The sequence below is a fragment of the Myxine glutinosa genome, chromosome 1 (assembly GCF_964187855.1).
Source record: "Myxine glutinosa chromosome 1, kmMyxGlut1.1, whole genome shotgun sequence".
Classification (NCBI taxonomy): Eukaryota; Metazoa; Chordata; class Myxini; order Myxiniformes; family Myxinidae; genus Myxine; species Myxine glutinosa.
The window spans coordinates 343,792,760-343,816,393 of record NC_136261.1 but is presented as its reverse complement, the minus strand read 5'-3'; the positions used below and the strand labels follow the sequence as shown (position 1 = coordinate 343,816,393).

Here is a 23,634-nt window from a genome sequence, read left to right as displayed (position 1 = left end):
TATATCCCCATTCCTATCTCCACTGTGTACTTACATTAATTTAGTTGTTTAGGTGGTGATTTACATGTAAAATCTACACGTCCCATTTTAAGGTGTGGTTGGGGGTGTGTTCTCTGAGGATTTGCATTCTTGCTCATTTTATTTTCCCTCATTCTACCTTTTAATTTATTATTACCTTTAAATGATAAAATCGACATCGTTCAGGAGAAACTGAGAATGAGACTGAGAAAAGAGAGGAATGAGTCAATTGATGTCACAACCATCTTTTCTCCATCTTTGTTACTTTAGACAGGGAAAACAACTTCAGAGGATGATGTGTAATTTCCACAAGTGTTTATGATAGAACCAAGTGGCTGAGAGTTTGTGGTGGACCTGAAAACCGGAATAAGATTTCATAGTCACTTCAAGTAAATGACGTCAATGCATTCCCACGTGACGTGAGGAAACTGATATACCTGCTTTGCTTCCTGGTTGGTTACGTGATCGTCGTGCAGTTTGAAAGCAGCTTCGTTACGAGAGGTAAGGGATTACTTTAAGGGAACTGGATTGTGAAATAAATAACAAATTATGTTTTGTTTTAATTTGAAATGCTGATAACCATGTTTGTTGCATCACAAAGGAGGAGATACATTCATAAATAATTTTTTCCCGGAGTCTTTTCAAAAAGATTTTTTCCCCAAGTGTATCAAGTAAATAATCCACTGGTGGGGAATGTCAAATCTGGTGGTTTAATGGAACGTCCGCTTTGAGCCTGGGAGGGTCGGAGATACAAACCACGTCCGAGTCATACAAAGACTTTTTTTTATAAATGGTACGAGCTGCTTCCTTCCTTGGTGCCCAGTATTTAAAAGGATAGAGCATGGACAAGCAACGCGAGGAAGCCAATGGCAAACCACCCAGTGTAACTTTGCCAATAATCTGTTTCGGCATCACCGACACTCTGTAGAGTATTTATTTATTTATTTATTTATTTTTTGTATACAAGATCGAGGCTCGTGAAAGAGCGAACATTAATCACACAGAAAGACAAACCGACACATAAAACATAACATAGGGAGCGGTAGACAAGATGGGGAGAGAGGGGGAAGGACACAAACACAACATTTGAGAGCAGGGATCGAGAGACATGGAGACATCGAGAGATCTGAGAGAGGGTGAGGGCTTTTGGAGGGGGGGGGGTGGGAAGGGGGCGGTGGGAGAGGTATAAAACATATGGACACTGCCAGGACTTCCAGGAAAGAAGTTGGAATTTCAAACAAGGTGGATCTGGGGTGAATTAGCGGGGGTAGAAAAGATCAAGGTTTTGGATGGGGGAAGATAAGAGATGGTGGTGAACAGCTGTTTTAAAGACCTGAAGGGAGGAGTGGGATTGAAGGGAGTGAGGGAGTTTGTTCCAGAGGCGGGAGAAAAGAGGAATGAAAGAGTGAAGGTGAGCGGAGAGCCGAGATTTCGGCAGTTTAACCATCAGAGGGTTGCTGGCAGATCTTGTGCGACCTGTAGGAATATTTGGGGGACAGAGCACAGAGAGAGCTGGGGGTGCAAGGCCGGAGAGGAGTCGGTAGAAGACAGAAAGACCACCTACCTGCCTGCGGTGAGTGAGTGAAAGGCCCTCAGAGATAGCTTCATCGCGGGAGATTCCAATAATTCTGAAAGCTTTGGCCTGGGACACAAATCAAAAAAGAACATCGAGTAAAAAAAGTGGTAAATCTTACATTGGTCACTACACACTGGCGAGGCTCTGACTTGTTCAAAGCTCCATCTTGTTTTATGTTTGAGTCAGGGACCCAGAGTCCTTGTGAGGAGAAAGCAATCTAGCAATTCCCTATCACAATTTTGGCCTGGAGAAAAGTACACCTCAAGATACACACTTCAAACAACTCTCCCAATAATACAATCCATTTGGGCAATTTTTAACTTCAGGAGTGCAATAGGATTGTGGAAACATGTCACCGGGTATGAATCCTCATAGCAGGTGAGGCCTGATGGAATCCCAGTCCGTTTGATTTGTGAATTTGCTTGTGAATTCAGTACCCCATTAACGATATTGTTACATGTGTGGGGGTAGGGAAGGAATACCACAGTGGAGTTAAGATCGTATAGGTTTTAGCATGGACCGTGTACATAAAGAAGAAGAACCTTTATATAATAAGTAAGGAACCTGTCAGGTTAAGAGTGTTTGCATGTGACCACACGGAGGGTGGTTTTGTGTTAACTATATAGGGCTTAAGGATAATTCCCAGTGTGTAATTGCCTCCTGTGATTTTCCCTTCTGTTTTTTACAAGTAAAAAGGCCGGCCATAACAACCCTGGTTCACCAACAACAACAATAACAACATCGGCCATTAAGCCGACATTGCCAACAGAAAGACGACCATTCCCGAATGACTGCTAGATTCCGCCTCCAAGGGATCGTGACCGATCAGTTGGTTGAGAGCACATGGAATGATTTAATGGGGCATGGGGATTGGTCGGGGAGTGACTTCAGCGAGGGAAAAGGGAGGGTGTGTCCCTGCCTCTTTCTCTCTCTCTTTGGTGCTGGCTTTGTGGTGGGTGGTTGCGTTTTCTCGTGTGTGCTTGAGGAGAACTGTTTGGAGCCCAGAAAACCTTGCAGCGTTGGAGCCAGGGGTGTTGTTTTGACTCGGAACTCTTCCAGGGAGCTAAGGACCGGGTGGTTCTGGCTGAGCCTGGATTGAGCGGGGGAACGTTTGGTTGCCTGCTGCACGGCTCGGTGTGCTAGTGTGCTTGACCGCCCCATTGTTTGGGCACTTTGATGCGTGGTCCTCTATTCGACCGACCCCACCAAAGTGCTCAATGAGGCCAGAGCTGAGTGCCAAATAAAAGAGGGGATTTTCTTTTTATTTTCTTTCATCATTCCCCTGTCTGTATTCAAGTCTGAGGAGAGACGTCTCAAATTACAATATTCGTTTTTACCTCACCTTTCATTCCTATCATATTGCACTTATTTTCATTGAACCATTATTTATTGTATTTCTTTGTCGTGCCTGTGTGTTCGTTTCTGTGTTTGTGGGGTTCGGATAACCCCCCTCGTGCTGATCGGCCCAGGTAAGGACCTCGTGACCTTCGGTTCCACGCACACCATAAAAGGAACTGACATTAATTTGGTTGGATGCCTCGGGATTAGCAACTATTGGCCACCCATCATCTTGAGGTGTTTACCCTGGTGACGCGACATTATCTTAAATTCTTCATTCTAAGAGGGGACTGTTCCAGCACAGTGGAAAAAAGCAATTGTTGGCCCAATCCCGAAGACTTCTAGGCCAGTTTGAAACCAATATCGTTGACTGATCACTTTGCCAAATCAGCTGAAACCTGTTGAACACGATGCATACTCAGTGACATTAAGGACAATATTGACATCAATCAGTTTAGTAACCGAGCAGGTTATTCCACCTCACACTTCCTTGTTAAGTGTTTTCATTAATTAACTTGTTAATTGTTAACAATCTATGTGAGCATGCTGACAAACAGCTAAGTCACATCTCGGTGGTTGGAACAGATTTCTCTCAAGCTTTTGATATAATATGTACAATGTGGTTGTAACATAGTTAATTCAAATGGGTGTCGCGGCCTGCCTTATTTTTCTGGATATGTGGTTTCTTGGATAAAAGAGTTCGATATGTCAGATACAAGGGGACCTTGTCTGTAAATCAAATTATTGCATGAAAGGGTACCACAGGGTACCAAATTGGGCCCTCTCTGTTGATTGGCTCAAATCAATGATGCAACGACTCAGCTTGAGGACTATGCTCATGTTCTAACCTTCAAGTATGTTGATGACATGATATTGATTGAGGATTCAAGGGGCAGGAACCTAATGTGGCACTACAATCTGCCTTGAATGTTTTTACTCAATGGGCAATTAAAATAACATGAATTTGAACACTGATAAGTGTGTGCTTATGGAAGTTTGTTTCATGAAGCAACCTCCACCAAAGCCTCAATTTACTTTCCAAGCGACTTTACTGCAGATGTTTGATCATATGAAAATACTGGGTATTGTCATCTGATCTGATCTGGAGTGGAATCTTCACATTAGCAATATTGTCACCAGGGCAAATGGAAAGTTGTTTATTTTGAAGACGCTGAAAAAGTTTAACTTAGCTGTGGAAGATTTTTTATTTGAAATTTTTTAGAGTATGCTGTTCCAGTTTGGAATTCTGGTTTCACAATCCGCCAAGATAAGGAACTGGAACAGCTCCAGAAAAGGGCTCTCCGAATCATTCTAGGACAATCATACAATCATATAATCAGGCCCTTCAGTTTTGTGATATTCCACCTTTGAAACAACGTAGGTTTGAAACTTGTCTGAGATTTTCAGGCCAATTACTAACATCTAATTGAGTTTAGACATTGGTTTCCAGACCTCAGGCAGGATAGGACACAATATTCTCTCAGAAATGCATCTCAACTCTCACAAATCACATGTAAAACCCAAAAGTACAAAACCAGTGCTGTGCCATACTTTAATATTATTAATGAATAATATACATTGTACTCCCTTTTTTCACGGTCCTCTTTTAATATTTTTAAAGCAGAAAGTAATTACATGTTTATCTTTTTATACCATTCTGCTGATTCTGATGCACCAATTCTTAAACCTTGAATTATCATTCCTCAGTATATGCAGATGACAGACCGTTCAAGTGCACTTTCTTTTTAAAATTGTTTATGTCGCATGTATAATGCAGATGGTTTAGCCTTTTTGACTTGCAGTGATCAAATCAGTTTGTGATTTTGTCTGTTCTTTGTTATAATGCCCTTTTTTCAGCGTGCTAACTCATATACAATTTAATTATATTAAAATGTACTATTTTGCTGCTATTTCTGTTTGTTCTTTTTGAATGTTTATGATCGCTTGAATAACACCATTTACTACGACTACTACTACTACTACTACTACTACTGCTACTACTACTACTACTACTACTACTACTACTACTACTACTACTACTATTACTGCTACTATTACTACTACCACAACTACTACTACTATTAATAAGACTACTAGTATCACCACTACTACTACTAATATGACCCTGCTGCAAAGCCGCAATGAGCCGGCGAAGCCAAAGCCTCTTGCCACTATTTCCGTCTCAACGTCGGATATTTCCGGCCGTGAAAAACTATGCCCTACGGCCGCGAGATTTCTAAAAAATAATTCTTCGTCAATTTTAGAATATTTGTCGTCGTTTTCAGCCTCCGAAACGGTAATAAGGTTTTTTGAAATATGTTTTCAAATGCTCGAATCTCATTGGTTCCGTTGTTTGGTGAAGATTTTAGTTGAAGATAACCAGGGCCCGTGCGGGCCCGGGGAACGAGGTTGGTCTGAAAGTATTTTAATTACAAATTAGAGGTGCATAAGATTGTGAATCAAACAAAGACGGGTGAAACTGAAACAAACTTCTATTGAACTTTTTCGCAATTTTTGATGCATACTTCCGCATCCGCAAGATGGCGGCCTCCATGGAGCGATTTGGTGCGTCAAAGCTTAGAAATTCTCAAAGGATCCAGAAAAATCTGGCTTTTCAACATAATACTTACGCGTTCATTCACAACACCGGCTTCGCCGGCAACTACGCCACACCATTTTGCTGCTCCTTGAGCCGTGCTATTTTCGACATTTCCTCCTCATCCTCCTTCGTTTTCGTTTGTATTTTTGGTTTATTTGGGTTATCTAAACCGAGTTGGTTCATTTTGTTACTTTATTTTGACGTCCCATTTGATTTATTAGTCCTTTTGTGTTCGGGCCTAGCATGCGGCCGCGCCCGTGTGGGACTAGTTTTGCCGCGCCGGATTCGTGGCGTATCACAAAACTGTTTGACTTCCTTGTTTTTGCGTAATCACCCTTTACTTTCTGTGCTAAATTTGCATAGTTTGGCAATTGAGCTGATAACTTATTTGCTCAAAGCGCGTTTGATTATCCTTTTGAGTTAATCCTTAGCATACTGGTATGGTCGTGCTAAAATAAGCAAAAGCTCATGAACGAGCTAATTGGTATTTTTTTTCATTTTCATTTGACGGAAAATATACCGTGACTAGTAATCATGCCTCTGGAATGTACATGGGCAAGAATGGTCGCTACTACCTCTGGTGCAGGTGGGAACCACCCTGCCCACCGGTTTAAGGAGTTAACAAGGAAGCACGGGGTGAAATGCGAGTTGGGACAAATCACCCAAATAGAGACCTAGGTAAAACCACTCGCTAGTCTGGTTGATCCTGCAACGATAGTTGCAGCCTCGAAAATGTATGGACAAGCTGTGTTCTTTCTTAACTCAGAGGCTTCAGCAAATAAGGCCATAGAGAAAGGGATTGGTGTGGGAGGACTCTTTGTACAAGTTGAGCCGCTCTCAAGTCTTGATACAAGGATAATTATATCTAATATACCCCCTTATGTGCCTGACAATGCCGTGGTGCCTTTCCTGGAACAACTGGGAGTGTTGAGATCACCCATCAAGCCTGTGTCTTTGGGCTGTCATGAGCGCTCCCTACAACATATCTTGTCTTTTAAAAGACAAGTCACTATTGAATTGGGAAAGGATGCTGAATGTGAAGGATCCTTTGTTATTCCTTTTGACAGAAAGAATTACAGGGTGTTTTATATGACAAACGAGCCCCGTTGTTATGTATGCAAAGCGAAGGATCACAGGAGAGCAGTCTGCCCCACTATCATTAAAGAGGTTGCAGCTCCTCAATGCCCAGATCAGCCTCGAGAGGATCCCAGCGTCACTGAAAGTATCCTAAGAGAGGCGGCTGCTCCTTTGTGCTCGAGGGCAGTGGTCCCTCAAGAAAGTTCTATACCAGCTTCTCATCCCATCTCTTCCGCTGCCATAAATCAATGGCAGACAGTGGGAGCAGGGAATGCAATGAGAGCACAGAAAAGGAAATCGGAACACGCAGAGGATGAGACCATGGAACACCCTGGTACAATTGAGGATGACACGGGAAGTAATGTGTCAAAGAGATTCGTAAGGCCGAGTATTCTGAAGGAGAAAAGAGTGGTAACCCAATCTGAAGAAATGGAAGAAGAAGAAGAGGAAACTATTTTTCAAACGACAGGATATGGGGAGTCTTCTCTCCCAGATCCACCCAAAGACAGTTTGAAGAATGAAAAGGAAGGGAGACCGTCAAGTAGTAAACCCAGCATGGTAAAGATAAACAACCCAGAGGTATCTGACTTGACAGGGCCAAACGATACTGTGATGTCGGTTGCTGAGAAAATGCATCCAATAATAACAACTGCAACGAAGCTTCAAAATAAACCAGGGATTGAAACATCTACAAAAGCAGTTCTGAACTGAAGGATTAACACCGAAGTTTCAAAGGATGCTGAAGTAGCATTCATCGGTGGGACAGACAGACAGATGGAACCAGACACACAAGCATCAATGAAGTTGCTGGCACTCAACGACATCTCGGGTGATGTCACTTCACTCACTGTTGGCACAGAAAGGGGAATAGTTGAGCACATCTCTATTTTACCATCCCTAAATGATGGATCTCCTCTACCAACTGAGGAAGAGGCATCCATTCCCACAGGTGAAGCAACGTCCGCCGCATCAGAGCCAAAGGAGCGTTCCTCTGCGCCAGAAGACTATGCCAAGTCGGCCTTAAGAGACGACATGGCAGAAGACTTGATACTGTTGCGGTTCTCTCGCCGGCCTTCTTCCCCTTACCATGGGGGGATTAGACCCCTTGGTCTTGCTGGGCTTGGCGGAACGGAGACCTGAAACGTCCTTTCCGGGCGAGCGCAAAATAGGGTTTCGGGACCAAATTCTCGCTCGTACCTAAGTACTCGCGCCACCACGGAAACGAGGTAGCAAGCCTCGCGCGAACCACATGTGGTTGGAGTACACCGAGCAGTTTGCGTACACGTGATCCGCGCAGTCTTAATTAGTGGACCCCGATTTAAGCGGTTCTAATTGTGCCATGCTTAGTCAAATGGAGAAATCACCGGGATGATCGAATCAAGAAGAAAGGAAGAACGGATGTGTTTAATTATTCCCACACGTATATACAGTTCAAGGACGAAGAGACACAGAGCAATCCTTAAGCAGTCTTAAGTTATCCCTTGGACAACGGGCCCATCTCACACTCACACGGGGGATTGCAGATGGGCAGGTGTTCCCCAACGCATCCAGGGATGGTCCTCGTCCAGCTCTCCACAGTTCCCGGCACGTCCCGCGAAGATGATGGCAGGCGAAGGCAGGGACTCGTAGCATCTCTCGAACAAAGGAATGATCGGGGCGAACGGTAGAGGGCGGACTTTAGCCCGACTGGCGGTTACTCAGCCTCGTTCACTCGCGCATCTCAAATGCGCTATATTCGGTTTTATAAATGCGTCTGACTGCGCCCGCGTATGTGTAGCGGCCAACTCCACTTCTTCAATACACTTGGTGCTGGTTAGCGTGCCTGTTCTCGTGCAATGGTCAAGTTCATCAGGCAGCAAGTCCTCTTATCTCTCTCCCTCTCTCTCGCAGCAAGTCAAGTCCTCTGTTTGCCGCAAGTCCTTTGTTCCTCTGCGAGTCCTGTTGTCTCTCTCTCTCTCTCTCTCTCTCTCTCTCTCTCTCTCTCTCTCTCGCAGCAAGTCAAGTCCTCTCTTATCCGGCATTCCTCTGTGAGCCCTTCGTTTGCCGCAAGTCCTCAAGTCCTCTGCGAGTCCTGTTATCTCTCTCTCTCTCTCTCTCTCTGTCAAGTCCTCTGATTATCAGCCCTCTCTCGCTGGAGTCCTTCATTTTCCGCAAGTCCTTTTATCTCTCTCTCTCCTCTGCGAGACCTGTCGAGGGCATTTTGCGCAGCCGTTCTTATAGCTATGCCCCCCGAACCTTCTGGAACTCACCCGACTCTTCTCACCATGCCCTGTGACGCCACGCCGCCACCACCACCCTCGAGCTCTGATTGGCGGCTCGTGCTTACCGTCATCGCTTCTGCCACTCCACCCTCGACTCCGCCCCGACGTTCCGAGGCCTGCCTCGTGGTAACTCGCTCCAAATGAACCGATGCTTAACAAACTGGATCGAGCCTATGGACGTAGGTTTGTCAGTGGAGTAGGGCCTATTTTCCTTGCTCCGTCTCAACGCAGAACTAAACAATGGAAAGGAACTAATCTCACAAATACTAAGAAATAACTACACTACAAATGAGGCTACATGTTGCTTTTGTGACTATCTATGGGGGGCAAACTTCAACATTTATTGAACTCACTGTACTACCCTCAAAACCGCAACAATACATTGTATAAGTACACCAAAGGAGAAGGATCTTGAACTTCCAGACAGTGATGATGAGGAACGTATTGGTGATGGGGAAGACTATCAAGGGTCACTGACTGGCTTAGAGACAGACCTACCGGCAGGACACCATTCCTGCATTCCCAGCCAGGAGATACTCGAGTTCCTGGAACAAAGTTTGCATAGCAGGAAGAAAGTGGAAAATGCGCTGAGACAGTGGAAATATTATGACTTGCTAGTGCCCTGTTGACCCTGTTGACCCTGTCACCCTGAGACACCCTGTTTTTTTTTTTCCTAAGGAGAGAGGGATATAAAACAAAGACTTCAGGCTCGGCCGAACAAACCCGAGTCAGGAAGTTTCTAGCAAAGCTGTTGAGTTACGGGCCTGAATATAAATTGGTTTAAGATGATGAATTTCACAGGAACAAAACTCTCAATACAATATGACATCAAACTTACAAAGAGATCATTGAATGTCAATGGCTGTAAGGATGCATTCCGTGTGCACCAGGTATTGTCATTCGGTGTGAAGGAAAACCTTGAAGTAACCTTTCTGCAGGAAACCCACACTACCCCAGAGGCTGCATCCCAATGGGAAAACCAATGGGAAGGTTTGGCCTTTTTCAGTCACCCAACGGACACATCTTGTGGAGTGGCTACTGTTACATGCTCCTCCCCGACCCCCTGATCACGGTGTACCTCCGAGCCCCGAGAGGAGTCGCAGCAGAAAAATGTGTTATTCTGTGTCAAAAATCAATAGTGAAACCACACCAATTGTTATCAACAAACAAATATTGTATTAAAAATCGCACATGAATAACAGTACAACAATAATGGTCATCAAGAGTACAATCAATACATCCTATGATGGTACCATCAGCTAGTATAAGGTAACTCACTGTGCTCCAAGTGAGTGAAAAAAGAACATTCCCCAATGTCTCTTTTTTCCCATCTTCAAGCTCAAAGTTGATACCCTCCCGCGATCGTCAGAGCGATGTCAAATCGAAAACTAGAATCTCATTCAGATGACGGGCCCAGCCACGCCGCCAAAACTGCACAAAGGCGTACGCGGCCAAAGCGGCGCAAAGAGTCACGTGGCCCAGAACTGCGTAAGGGCGCACTCAAGGCGACTGGGAAATCCAAAGGCGCCCTCCAGGCGACTGGGAAATCACACCCTCGGATATGAACTTTCACGGCTCACAGTCGGCGAACCGCAAATTAATCTTCAAAAGCCACAGTGCACACACACACACATCAGATACGTCTGAAAGCAGTGGAAATGGCTGACGAAGCAAAGAAACCTTGCTCGACGTGCGAAGCACGTGAGTCAAAATGGCCGACGGCCCGTACTCGGGTCTAAACGACACGCCGATGATTCCTCGGAATCCAATGCCAAACCTGACACGCAGGTTGATCAGTCACAGCGATAATAAATCTGTCGCAGGAATTCCTTTCCCAGGAAACCCCAAAGTTCACTAGCCACTTTCGTTCGACAACGTTCGCTCCGGACCTTGAAGCGACGAGCTTCTTGTCCGACTTCACTCGCCCCCTCCTTTTTTTCTCCTGCCACTTCGTCGCCGTCCGGTTCCGGTTTCATTTAACATTAACCTTTTACCTTTTGACAATAATAATGGCTATTTCCCACAAACAACAATAATAACAATACATAGAACCAGAAATGTTTCACGTGGATGAAAACCACAACAACGGAAGTGACGAAACCGTAACACTACCCTCTTTTCACCGAAGAGGAATTCCTGAAATAGTTGTCGTAAAGGAAGCCAGTTTGGGGCGGTTGCTACATATAAAAGCAAAGTTTGAAGAATTTGTTGTCAATTTTGTCAACATTCATGCACCTTGTGTAGGAGTTGCAAGGGGGATTTTCTTCAACCGGTTGCAGAGGTTCATGCTCACCTTGCCTGGTGAAGAGTGTGTAATTCTTGGTGGAGACTTTAATTTCACTCTAATCCCCTCCATTGATCGAATTGGTCAGGAGCCGCATAATCCCTCTGTAATAAAAAAAAAAATTTTTGGATACAGAGTCGAGGCTCGTGAAAGAGCTAACATTTATCAAACAAACAATTCAAACAAACAAGCAAACAAAGTATATAAAAAGGGGAGCGGTCGACAAGATGGGGAGAGAAGGGGAGGAAGCACACAAACACAACATTTGAGAGCAGGGACATCGGGAGATGTGTGGGAGGGAGAGGGCCTGGGGGGAGGCAGGATAGGTATAAAACGCAAAGACACCAAGGACTTCCAGGAAAGAAGTCAAAAGTCACCTCAAAAAAGTGGATTTGGGGTGAAATTAGCGGGGGTAGAAAAGACCAAGGTTTTGGATTGGGGAAGATAAGAGATGGTGGTGAACAGCCGTTTTAAAGACCTGGAGGGAGGAGTGGGATTGAAGAGAGTGAGGGAGTTTGTTCCAGAGCGGGAGAAAAGAGGAATGAAGGAGTGAAGGTGAGCAGAGAGTCTTGATTTTGGCATTTTAACCATAAGAGGGTTGCAGGCAGATCTTGTGCGACCTGCAGGAATATTTGGGGGACAGAGCCCAGAGAGTGCTGTGGGAGCAAGGCCGGAGAGGAGTCGGTAGAAGACGGAAAGACCACCAACCTGCCTGCGGTGAGTAAGTCAAGGGCCCTCGCAGATAGCGTCATCGCGGGAGATTCCAATGATTCTGAACGCTTTGGTTTCAACAGCGTGAAGACGAGCTAGGTGTGATGCAGGAGCACCAGCCCAGAGGGGAGAGCAGTACTCCATTGAGCTGCGGACGAAAGCCTTGTATGTGGTGAGGAGCTCAGGTGTGCCAAGGAAGGACTTCGCACGATGGAGGATGCCCAGTCGGCGACTGGCTTTGGAGGCCAGCTTGGAGGCCATATTACAACAAACCATAACACTGTTAAACTTGAGAGATACTTGGCACATACAACACCCCACAGACAGAACATTCAGGTGTACGTATCAGAGGTGGTCATATATCACAATCCCGGCTCGACAGAATTTAGGTGGAGACTCCATTATCTCTGGAAGAATTGAAAACCGCCCTGCACAGCCTATCAAGAGATAAATCCCCTGGCATGGATGGCTCATTATGTGAATTCTATACAAAAGTATGGGACGTTGTTGGACTTGATTACCTAAGCGTAGCTCAGGAAGCATGTGAAACAGGTATAATGCCCCTTTCTTAGCGTCGAGCGATTCTGGTCTTGATTCCCAAGGAGGATGACTTGAGAAACCTGAAAAACTACCGCCCTGTGTCTCTGCTGTGTGTGGATTATATGGTCATGGCTAAAATGTTGTCACTCAGTCTCGGACCAGTCCTGACAAAATTAGTCAGCCCGGACCAATCTTATGCCATTCCAGGCAGGACAATACATGACAACACATCCCTTGTCAGAGACCTGATACAGTATGCGGACATGACTCGGACTCAAGTCGGATTTCTTTCCTTGGATCAGGAGAAAGCCTTTGACCAGATGAACCATGATTATCTCTTTGAAACCTTGCTAACTTTTGGGTTGGGGAGGAGATTTGTAGGCATGATTAGACGTTGTACATGTCGGCAGAATGCCGAGTTAAAGTCAACGGTTACTTGCTCGCGCCCTTTCCATTTGAGAGAGGAATAAGACAAGGATGTCCCCTGTCCGGCCAATTATATTCCCTATGTATCGAACCCTTCCTTTGTTTGATGAGAAGAAGGCTAACTGGCATTGTGGTACCACATAACAGGGTCAACCTCAAACTTTCTGCATATGCAGATGACGTTCTCGTGTTTGCCAGTAATGCAAGGGATATGCATGTAGTTTATGCTTGTCAGCAGGTCTATTCAGCAGCATCGTCTGCTGCAATCAATTGGAGGAAAAGCTCTGGGCTTCTAATTGGACAAATGCAGATAAAGGAGTTACCAACGCTTTTTCAGAAATTGACCTGGAGTCGCAATGAGCTCAAATATTTGGGGGTGCACTTGTCCACTTCCCATGGGTACTCACCACTCATTAACTGGAACACTTTAGGGGACAAGATCAAAGCAAAGTTGAGAGACTGGAGTGGACTACTAAAAGTCCTGTCTCTGAGGGGAAAAACGCTCCTTATTAAACAGGTTATAAATCCGAAGTTACTATTCAGGCTCTCTTGCATGAGCACTCCAGAGGAGTTTCTGGATAAGAAGCAGAGGAAGCTGTTGGACTACTTTTGGAATGGTAAACACTGGGTTTCCTTGGGCATTCTGAGCTTGCCTTTGGCAGAAGGTGGACAGTCTTTTCCCTGCCTTCGAAGTCACTACCACGCATCCAGGCTGAGGACCATACAACGATACCTACATGTGAACCCTGCACCGCAATGGTGCTCACTGGCATCATACCTCTTCAGCAAAGTGCTCAATCTTGGGTACAAAAGGAATCTTTTTATCATTACATCTCGGAGCCTGTCTAGTGCTACATTGCCTCTTTTTTATCAAGAAATGCTGAAGGCTTGGAATGTAGTCGACAAACAAAGAACAGTTCCTTATCCAGGCAAGGACCTGTTAGAAGAACTGCTCATTCTCAACCCTCTTCGACAGGGCCCAACCCTGGCTTCCTTTTCAGGAAGAAGGAGCCTCTTAGCCGGTAGCATATCCACAGTGCGAGACCTTCTGAACGATGGGAAGAGAAGGCTTAGCTTACCCAAGGAACTCGCAGCGAAAATGGGCCTAAAGACAATCAGGATCTCCTCCAGGTTGCTTGAAGAGGTTAAAAGCTCCTTGCCTCCCGATTGTCTGGAATATCTAGAGAATCCCAAATAGGGTGATGGAACTGGACAGATGTCCATCGGTAACTCCATGGAATTTAAAATCAGACCACGATGTTGTGAGCTCTCTCAGCCAATACCTGCAAACAATATGAGTAAGACCCCTGGCACAGTGGAAATGCCGTTCTGTGGGCTATCAAGGAAAAATATATACCTGCTAGTGATCCACTCGCTCCATTATATAGCTCTTGCAACCCGACTGGATACTCCCTGGCGTGAGATTCTTCCACTTCCTTCGACTGTTCATACACGTTGGACGTACGGACGTACGTACGAACCCGGATGCTTAACCCTGCGTTTCGCTTCGCGAGCGCAGGGTAAAGATGACGTGGAATTTCCACAAGTGTTTGTTAAAGAATGAAGTGAAAGGTGAGAGAGAGTATGTGATGGACTTGAAAACTGTAAGATCGAATAGTCACTGCAAGTAAATGACGTTATGCATTCTTCCGAAATGACGTAACAAAACCTGCTTTGCTTCCTGGTTGGTTGTCTGATCGTTGTCCAGATTGAACGCATCTTCGTCACGAGAGGTAAGGGGTATCTGGTTGTGTTACTGGATTGTGAAATAAATAGCAAATTATGTTTTGTTTTAATTTCAAATGTTGATAACCATGTTTGTTGCATCATAAAGGAGAAGATACATTTAAAAATAATTATGACCACATTATTTAAATATTTTTTTCCAGAGTCTTTTTGAAAAGATCTTTTTTCCAAGTGTATCAAGGAAATAATCCACAAAGTTGGGAATGTCAAACTCGGTGGTGTAATGGAGCGTCGGTGGTGTAATAGAGCATGGACAACGCTGGGAAGGCAATGGCAAACCACCCAGGATACACCTTGCCAAGAATCTGTCCCGGCATCACCCAATCACCCATGCTCTGTAAAACGTATGGGACACAAATCAAAAAAGTGGGAAATCTTACATTGGTGTAAATCCGTGTAAAGATTGATTAACATCTGAGTCCTCACACAAGAAAGTTCATAATTGGTTGGAAACAACGAATGGAGTGTGTGAGGGTGTGGGAGGGTGTGGGACAGTGTTGTTAAACTATGTAAGTGGCAATGGGAGTTTTTCTGGTTTTCCTTGTTTGTGTTTCTTTTTTTAATTTATTTTTCCATTTGGTTCCTGAGGCTGATTTATAACTCACTGTTTATGCCAAATGTCTCCTTCACTCAACTTGTATGTGAGGATCACACAAGGCCTAACACAAGGAATTGCAATAAAGGAGGAGGCCTTGAGGCCCATCAAGCCTGCACAATCGTGCCAACATCCATGTACCACTCGACCTATCTACCACTTAATTTGGTTGTTGCCACAGTAGTCGTTCATTTGGTTGTTGTGGACAACAATACAGAAGCAATGGAGGTCACGATCTATTTCCAACCTGGGGGAATGCCACTTGTTTTCCAGCTCTCTGAGTTTTTGTTTCTCACACTTTAGTGAAAATACCAAAGAGTGTGCGAACGAATCTTCACAGATTGTGACGTGGCAGGTACATGGACGTTCAACAAGGTGCTAAGAACATATTTGTAGCGGTCAGCATGGTCATTAACACTGCTAGTGAAAGCTGCGGTGAGATCTCTGTTCATTTTATCTTTTGCAAATAATACTCTGTTCATTGCCCTCATGTTTCGCAGGACACATTGATGAACAATGAACTGAGGTTTGTGCAAATATATGTCACAAGTAATCCCAGAAACGTCCGAAATACCTGGAACGACTTGAAGGTCAGAAAATATTTTACTGTGGGTGTTGCAGCAAAATACCTTCGATTGGCCTCCAGTCTCGCTTTCATCACCAACCAATCTCCTTGTGCTATTAATCAAAACATCCAAACTTCGTGTAACCTCTTATGTACTTAATAATGCCTGTTATTATGTTTAACATTGGCCATATACTTATCATATCTCCCATATAAAGCACAATGTCAGTTTGTGTGTTTGTGCAGATGTCTGTTCCCCTTCATAAGGGAAGCTTGTAAAGGGCAATCTTTTAACACGAATGTGTGTTCACTGGGGTCTATTTTTGAAGAGAAAACAAACTCGCAAAGCATTTTCCATCAAAGAGTAATTATGTCTCTTCTCCAAGAATTGTAGACGGTGGCCTGAACACTGGGGCTCAATGGCGGTGTACAAAAGTGTTATTTTAAACAATAAATACAAGGCGTGCAGAGCCAAAAGAATGTTCATTTACGTCCGTATTGTGATGAAACGAAACGCTGAACCAGGAAAACTCCGAGCATGAGCTTTTATTCACTTGAATGCAACTCATCTACAAAGAGAACACAAAAGCTGATAAGCAAGCATCCCAGAGCACCTTCATTATCATTACGGCATTACAGGGATATTCGCAAATATATAAAGCGCGTCCTTTAGCAATCTTACCAACTTGAAGGCACAGAACAGCTGAATGAAACCCCCTTAAGCACAGGTGGTATTATGAATCCCTCCCCGTGTGGTGGACACAGGAATAGCATCATGAGTAGTGCCGGTGCGTGATAGGCCATTACTCAGATGGAACCAATGATTCACGACATGTATGATGTTTAATACGTAAAAAGATGCAAGTACACCTTGACACTAGGCCGAGGCTTCAGACTTTGGCACACCCATGAGGCTGCACCGTTGAATAAACTGTTCCAACCCATTATTTTTGATGGGCTTTTATACTCGTACATAATAAATCCCTTCTGCTTTTCATTGATAGCATTCGTTCCCTCCCTGCTCCACCATCCTGTTCTCTCTGCCTCTGGATTATACTTAACACCATCCATATTTGCTCTTTGAAGGTTACCCTTTTCCCTGATGCTAACTTACCTCGAGTTAGCTTCTGCAAATCAACAGGTACCCAGCTCTCTCCTCATTCCCTGAAAGTTTGCCTTCCTTAAATCCAACAGCCTGAGTCTACTATCCTGAACACCAACACTGAACAGTATCGTTACATACACCATGTTGTGGTTACTTTTCATCAAATGATCTCCTCCCCCCTCCTTTTTATTTTTTATATTCATGGTCAAGGCTCGTGGAAGAGCAAGAACACTGAACGGATCATGATGCAACAGAACAAAAAGAAGAGTAGAAAGAGGGGGGATACACAAACAGCAGGGTTGAAGGATAAAATAGAAAGAGACTTGGACAAATACTGGGAAGTGGGGAGCAAAGAGGGAGTCGGGGAGGGTGCATGGGGTGGACAAGATGGATAGTGAAAGTCTTTTTAGTTTTTGAAGCAAGCTGGGGGACTGCTATACCATTAAAGAGACAGAAAAGCCCAAATTGAGAGGATTGGGGAGAGGGGCGGAGGGGTGGGAAGGCACCTCCAAAACGAGATGATTTTGCTCCCAGCGATCCAATATGTAGGCCTGAGCTACATGAAAACCAATTCGACAATATAGACAGGAAGGTACGATTTACCCCGAGAAAGATTGATGAAAACACAAACAGCAAAGCAGGGATGAAAATATCACAGAAAATCACGACAGTTACAGTTTGGAAATCTTCGTGTTGATTGAGGGGGAAGGAGCAGCCGCAAATTTAACTGAGATGTCGGGCAATCTCAAGCTGGAAAATAACTTCTACCTCCTCCATAATGTTGGAATGGGATCATTATTGTATGAGCCAAGACTTTGCAGACAAAAAAAAGATGTCGAAATCCTGTAACTTACTTGAAGTAGACAAATTTATCTGAAAGGTCATCCCACAAAGTAGTTCAAATAATATGCACAAAACAGTTCATGAATATTTTCGTTGCTGCAACTACAAACCGTATGATAATTTGTCCTTGCTACTAAAAAGTAAAAAGTACCAAGGATGAATTGATTAGATTTTAGTGAAAACCCAGATCTGGATCCAGATCTGAGAATGTTTCAAGTGATTCTTCACCGCTGAGTGAAAGGGCCAAAATCCATATGGAGCACGGTATCGCAAAAAAATAAGGATGGATTTGGACAGGTTGGGTGTTTGTCAAAGACGCATCGAGACAATTTTGGTGAAAATCCAGATCTGGGTTCGAGAATTTTCTGAAGGATTCTTCACCATTGAGAGATGTGGCCAAAATGACATATTGTGCACTGTAACATGATGTTTCACAGAGTTGTGGACAGATTATAACAAAACTTGGTGGAAGAATGGGGTAGGTGGCAATAACGAGCCAATTAGATTTTGGTTCAGGTTCAGAAGCAGATCCGGCCTCTCAATGGAATACAAAACACAAACTTTTCAGCCTGGCGGAGGTGTGCACTCCACCGAGAGCCGTTCTAGTTCCTCCACCACCGAAGGGGGAAGGAGATTGTTTTCACCCCTATCTGTCTGTCTGACAATGAGCACGATATTTCAAGAAGGAATGGACGGAATGAGACAAAACTTGCTGGACAGGTTGCGTGTGTGACAAGGACGAATTGATGAGATTATGATTAAGATCCGGATCCGAGAAGTTTTTGAGTGATTCTTCACTATTTAATGTTAAGGCCCAAAACCATGGACAGAATGATGCCTCAAAAAAGTTATGGATGCATGCATTCCAAGTAATGCTCGGGAAAAGTTCATATACAGTAAAGGGGTACCAGTTCCCTTGATTGTACCATATCAAATTGCTTATTGTATGGAAATCGAGGGAGGCGAAATGTGCCCCCCCCCCCCCCATTTTGTGGGATCGTTTCTCTGGATGCAACTTTAACATGGCGACTGAAAATTCGTTTCTTGGCTTCAACTGGATGAAATTGCCTGCAAATTGCAGAAGTAAATGCTTTGTACGTTGAGGTAATTTGTTGCAAGTTTCAGCAATGAGTAAACATTGAAGGCACATAACTAGTTGAATCCACCCAATGAGTTGGGTGTTAACTATTCTTGAATTTTATTTTTTTTAAACCCCAAATTCACGATGGTGTCCGTCCGTCCATCCGCCTGTCTGCCCAAAATGTGTTCTCGCTCATATCTCAAAGGCTATACATTGAAACAAGCTGAAACAGGGTCTGGCGAATAGGGTGGATGAGGATGTCACTCAAAATGCAGGTCCTCGATTGTTGCAGCTGCATTGCGGGCAGTATGGGGCCGAGCATTGTCATGCTGAGGCAAAACACCGGCAGTGAGTAGCCCAAGACGTTTTGATCTCATTGCTGGTTTCAGATGATTTTAAAGGAGGTCCCAGTATGATGCACTGGTGACCGTGGTCCCTCTGGGCATGTAACGCCCTACAAGTGGACGTCGGCTATCCCAGAAGAGCATCAGCATCACTTTTCCAGTGAACGGCTGTGTGCGGAATTTTTTGGGCATCGGTGAAGTTGAATGGCGCCACTCTTTTCTTGCCCTCTACATTTCTAGCTGAAAGTAGTGGACCCAGCTTTCATCCCCAGTCACTACACGCTGTAAGAAAGTGTCACCTTCTGTTTCATAACGTCGCAGAAGTTCTACACATGCGTCCACTCGCCCTTCTTTCAGTTCGGGTGTGAGTTGTCTGGACACCCATCTTGCAGCCACTTTGCTGAACCCCAGCACGTTGTGAATGATATGGTATGCTGAACCATGGCTATCGTTCAATTCGGAGACCACTTCATCCAGCGTAATGCGACGGTTTTCCCTTAGCATGCGCTCAACTCCTGCAACCATTACTGGTGTGTTGGCTGTGTGAGGCTGACACGAGGGAGCAGTGTCTGCCACACTGGAAACTCCACTTTTAAACTTCCTGTCCCAGTCGTACACCTGCTGCAGCAATAAACATGCATCACCATATTGCATTATCATTCTGCGACAGATTTCACTGGGATTCATACCCTCACTTCCCAAGAAACGGATGACAGAACGTTGCTCCTCCCTGATGCATGCTTCTAAGGGAGCTGCAATCTTGGGTTGTTCGGGTTGGCAACGGCAATTTGGAGCCTCAACATGCAACCCCATTGACGGCAATTTGGGACTTCCGTTTCCGGTCTTGCTGGCGAGGGTTCGTTTATTCTCAACTCTCCACGCTCTCCATCGAAATCGAAGTTAAGTAATTGTTCCCATTTGTATTTTCGTTATAACTGTATTTATTTTATGGTGTATATATTGTCTCCCGACGAAGATTTTCGGTGCAAATCTTTCATACCTGTATTGAAAATCGTGTTAATTCGTGTCGTGTCTTGAGGCCTTGTACAGTGTACACTGTACAACCTTGAGGCTTTGTTTTTCTCTCAGCGGTCCGTCGTTTGTGATCCAATAACTTTCGTTCTCTGTTTTCCCAGTCTTTTCACCCCATAGCCTACTTCCTTATGTAAATCTCAACTCAAAAAAAACAAAAAAAAACCATTTCCTTCTCTGTTCTCATTCGTTTATTCATTCTTATTCGTTCGTTCATTCTTCGACCACGTGTTTCTCCCCCATTTCCCCAGATAGATTGTCAAATTTCAACTCGTTATTTTATCGTCCATGCGTTATTGTTTGATTATAGTTAGTTTTGGTTTGAATTTCCTGTAACTCGTAATTAATTAATCGTGTCCTGCTCCTCGTGTGCGGCCTTGTCGTTGTACCCCCGTCGGTGTTTGTTAACTGAAGCGTGTTTTGCTTGGCTCTTAGTTTTTTCCCTTCTACCCTGAACATAATACTCTGTCTAACGTTCTAAATCCCCACCCCCCCCCATCCCCCCCCCAAAAAACAAACAAAAAAAAAACATTTATTTTCCTTTCTCCACGTGTACTGTTGTCTCATCCTGTATTTCCTGTCCAGGTGTGCTATTCGCCCCGCCCCCATTATCTCCTTGCCATCCACCGTTTGCCCTGTTCACGTGACTCGTGGTGGTCCCTCTTGGCTCTCCCCCCGTTGGTATTTTGTGCATATAAGATTGTTCACGGTTCTGTTTAAATATTATTTAAACATGTTTAACCTTTCCCCTTCAGTGTTTTACTCAGTGGTATTTTACAACACGCTGTTTTTCTTCCTATTTAAAAGGCTTTTCTCAATTTCCTCTCCAACTCATTCCACTTCAAAAAAAAGAAATTCAATATCTTATACGTCTCCCTCACTACATGGTCTAAATTCACATTCATTCCATCCCTCATCCATCGTTCTGAATCGGAGTGCTAACTTGAAAATCACAACAAACCCAATTTGTTTTCAATGTTCGTCTTTCATTAATCATCCACTTTCTAAACTCCCCTCTTGCCCCTCCCATCCAAATCCCCCCCCTTGCACCTACACTCCTAAACTCCCCCCTTGCCCCTCCACTCTTAAACTCCCCCCTTGCCCCTCCACTCCTGAACTCCCCCCTTGCCCTTCCCCTCCTAAACTCCCCCCTTGCCCCTCCCCTCCAAATCCCCCCCTTGCCCCTCCACTCCTGAACTCCCCCCTTGCCCTTCCCCTCCTAAACTCTCCCCTTGCCCCTCCCCTCCAAATCCCCCCCTCGCCCCTCCACTTCTAAACTCCCCCCTTGCCCCTCCCCTCCTAAACTCCCCCCTCACTCCTCCCCTTCAAAACTCCCCCCCAACCCCTCCCATTCAAATCTCCCCCCATACCATTCCTCTCCAATTCTCCCTCCTCCCCCCTCCTCCTCAAAGCTGCCTCCTCCCCACTTCGTCTCCCTTCTATCTCATACCTCCACCCCCCCCCCCCAACCTTCTAATTTCCTCTGCCCCCCCTCAAACAACCCCTCACTGTGCCTCATCCCTTCACCATCAAACCTTTCATCCTCCTCATCCTTCCCTTTCTTGGAACTTTTCTGCAATCTCTGACACACTATCAACTGCTCTCCCTACCTCCCCCTCTCATCCTTCATCTTACCCTACTCCTCCCCTCCCCTGTCCTGTACCCGATGCTCCCCCACTCTCTTCATTAACGGTATGGACCTCAAACATCCGGGGCCTTCGCTCAAACCTGACTTATCTCTCCATACAGGTTGCTTCTGACAATCCAGACTTGATCTGCTTAACAGAGACTTTCCTCCTTCAAGATGTCTCTGATTCCTTAATATCTCTTCCTGGTTACTCCCTCCTCCGGTATGATAGACCTGAGCCTCGGCCTGGTGGTGGGGTGGCTATCTTTGTCAAAAACTCTCTTCCTCACTCTCCTTGCACTGCCCTCTCTCCTCCTCATCCCCAGGAGTACCTCTGGCTACGGCTTCCTCTCCGCTCCCACCTTTTGTTCATATGTGTTCTGTACCGTCCCCCAAACAGTGATGACTCCATCTACATTTCACTGTCTGACAACATGGACCAACTTCTATCCACTCATCCCAACTCTCTCTTCCTCATATGTGGTGACTTCAACTGTCATCATGCCACCTGGTTGGGTGTGGGTTCCTCTCTCACCAGTCATGGCACCTCAGCAAAGGACTTCTGTGACTCACTGGGATTGACACAATCTGTCAATTTCCCGACCCGGATCTCATCCAATGGAGTATCTTCTCTTCTAGACTTGGTTATGAAAAACTTCCCTGCTAATGTCTGCTGCTCTTCTTCTGCTCCAATCGGTTCTTCTGATCATGTGCTTGTCAAAGTGGACATCTCTCTGGCCATTCTCAGAGAGCCTCCTCAGCGTCGACGAGTCTGGCATTTCACTCAGGCCGACTGGGACGGTCTTCAAGCAGCCATCAATCGTCAGCATTGGTCTCCCATCTCCACTGCCTCTGACATCAATTCTTCCTGGGAATTCTTCCAAAGCAAACTGATCTCTCTCATGCACAGATTTATCCCATCTCGCCTTCAGTTGTCTTACCCTTCCTCCCGTCCATGGTACACTGAATCTTGTGGGGAGGCAGTTGCCCTGAAACAACTTGCCTTTGCCTCTTGGAAGGCTAATCCAACTGAAGGCAATCTCAGTTCCTTCCACCAAGCTCGGAACAAGTGTGTGTCTACCCTCAGGAGGAGTGCCAGGAAGCACTATCTCTCCTCACTCAAGAATGAACTCTCAAACCTGTCTCCTTCCTCCAAATCCTGGTGGCGTCTGGTCAAACCCATTTCTGGTGTTTGTTCCCCCTCTATCCCCTCCCTTACCTCAAATGGCCACACAGTTGACATCGCACGTGACAAAGCCAAATGCCTCAACTCTGTGTTTGCCTCAAAATCCTTAGTCCCAAACCCATCTCTCTCTGTTCCCACCTTTCCCAGTCGAACCCAACTGCTCCTGGACTCTGTGTCCTTCTCTCCTGACAAGGTGGAGGAGTTTTTGTCAAACCTCGACTCTGATTCTGCACCTGGACCAGACGGCATCAGCCCACGGGTCCTAAAATCCTGCTCTGCCGCTCTATCTCACCCTCTCTCTGTTCTTTTCAGCCTATCTTTTGCTCAAGGTCATCTGCCAGCATCCTGGACATCAGCAAACATTACCGCTTTACACAAAAAGGTGCAAAAACAGATCCTTGCAACTACAGACCAATCAGCCTGCTCCCAATTATCAGCAAAGTCATGGAATCCATCATTGCTTCGGATATGAAATCTTTCCTCTTCTCCAATGGCTTGATCTCTGATCATCAATTTGGTTTCAGACAAGGTCACTCTACTCTGGACATGCTGCTTCTGCTGTCTCAACAATGGATGGAGGTCCTCAATGCCAAACAGGAAATCAGAGCTGTCTCCCTTGACATATCACATGCCTTCAATACGGTCTGGCACCCCGCTCTGCTCACCAAACTCTCCTCCTA

General features: G+C 45.1%; 1 protein-coding gene across 9 annotated transcripts in view; it reads left to right on the top strand.

Annotated features, from left to right (window-relative positions):
• The first annotated feature begins 468 nt into the window (after positions 1-468).
• Positions 469-23,634, top strand: part of LOC137412733 (E3 ubiquitin-protein ligase TRIM7-like) — a 97,072-nt gene continuing 73,906 nt past the window's right edge. For 2 of the 9 annotated variants that reach the window (XM_078769856.1, XM_078769853.1), the window contains exon 1: positions 15,176-15,761. The gene's annotated coding sequence lies outside the window, so the exon portion shown is untranslated. Of the gene's footprint in view, positions 520-14,353; positions 14,564-15,175; positions 15,762-23,634 lie in introns of those variants that run through there. The other 7 variants (XM_078769855.1, XM_078769852.1, XM_078769859.1 and 4 more) reach the window with 7 other exon arrangements.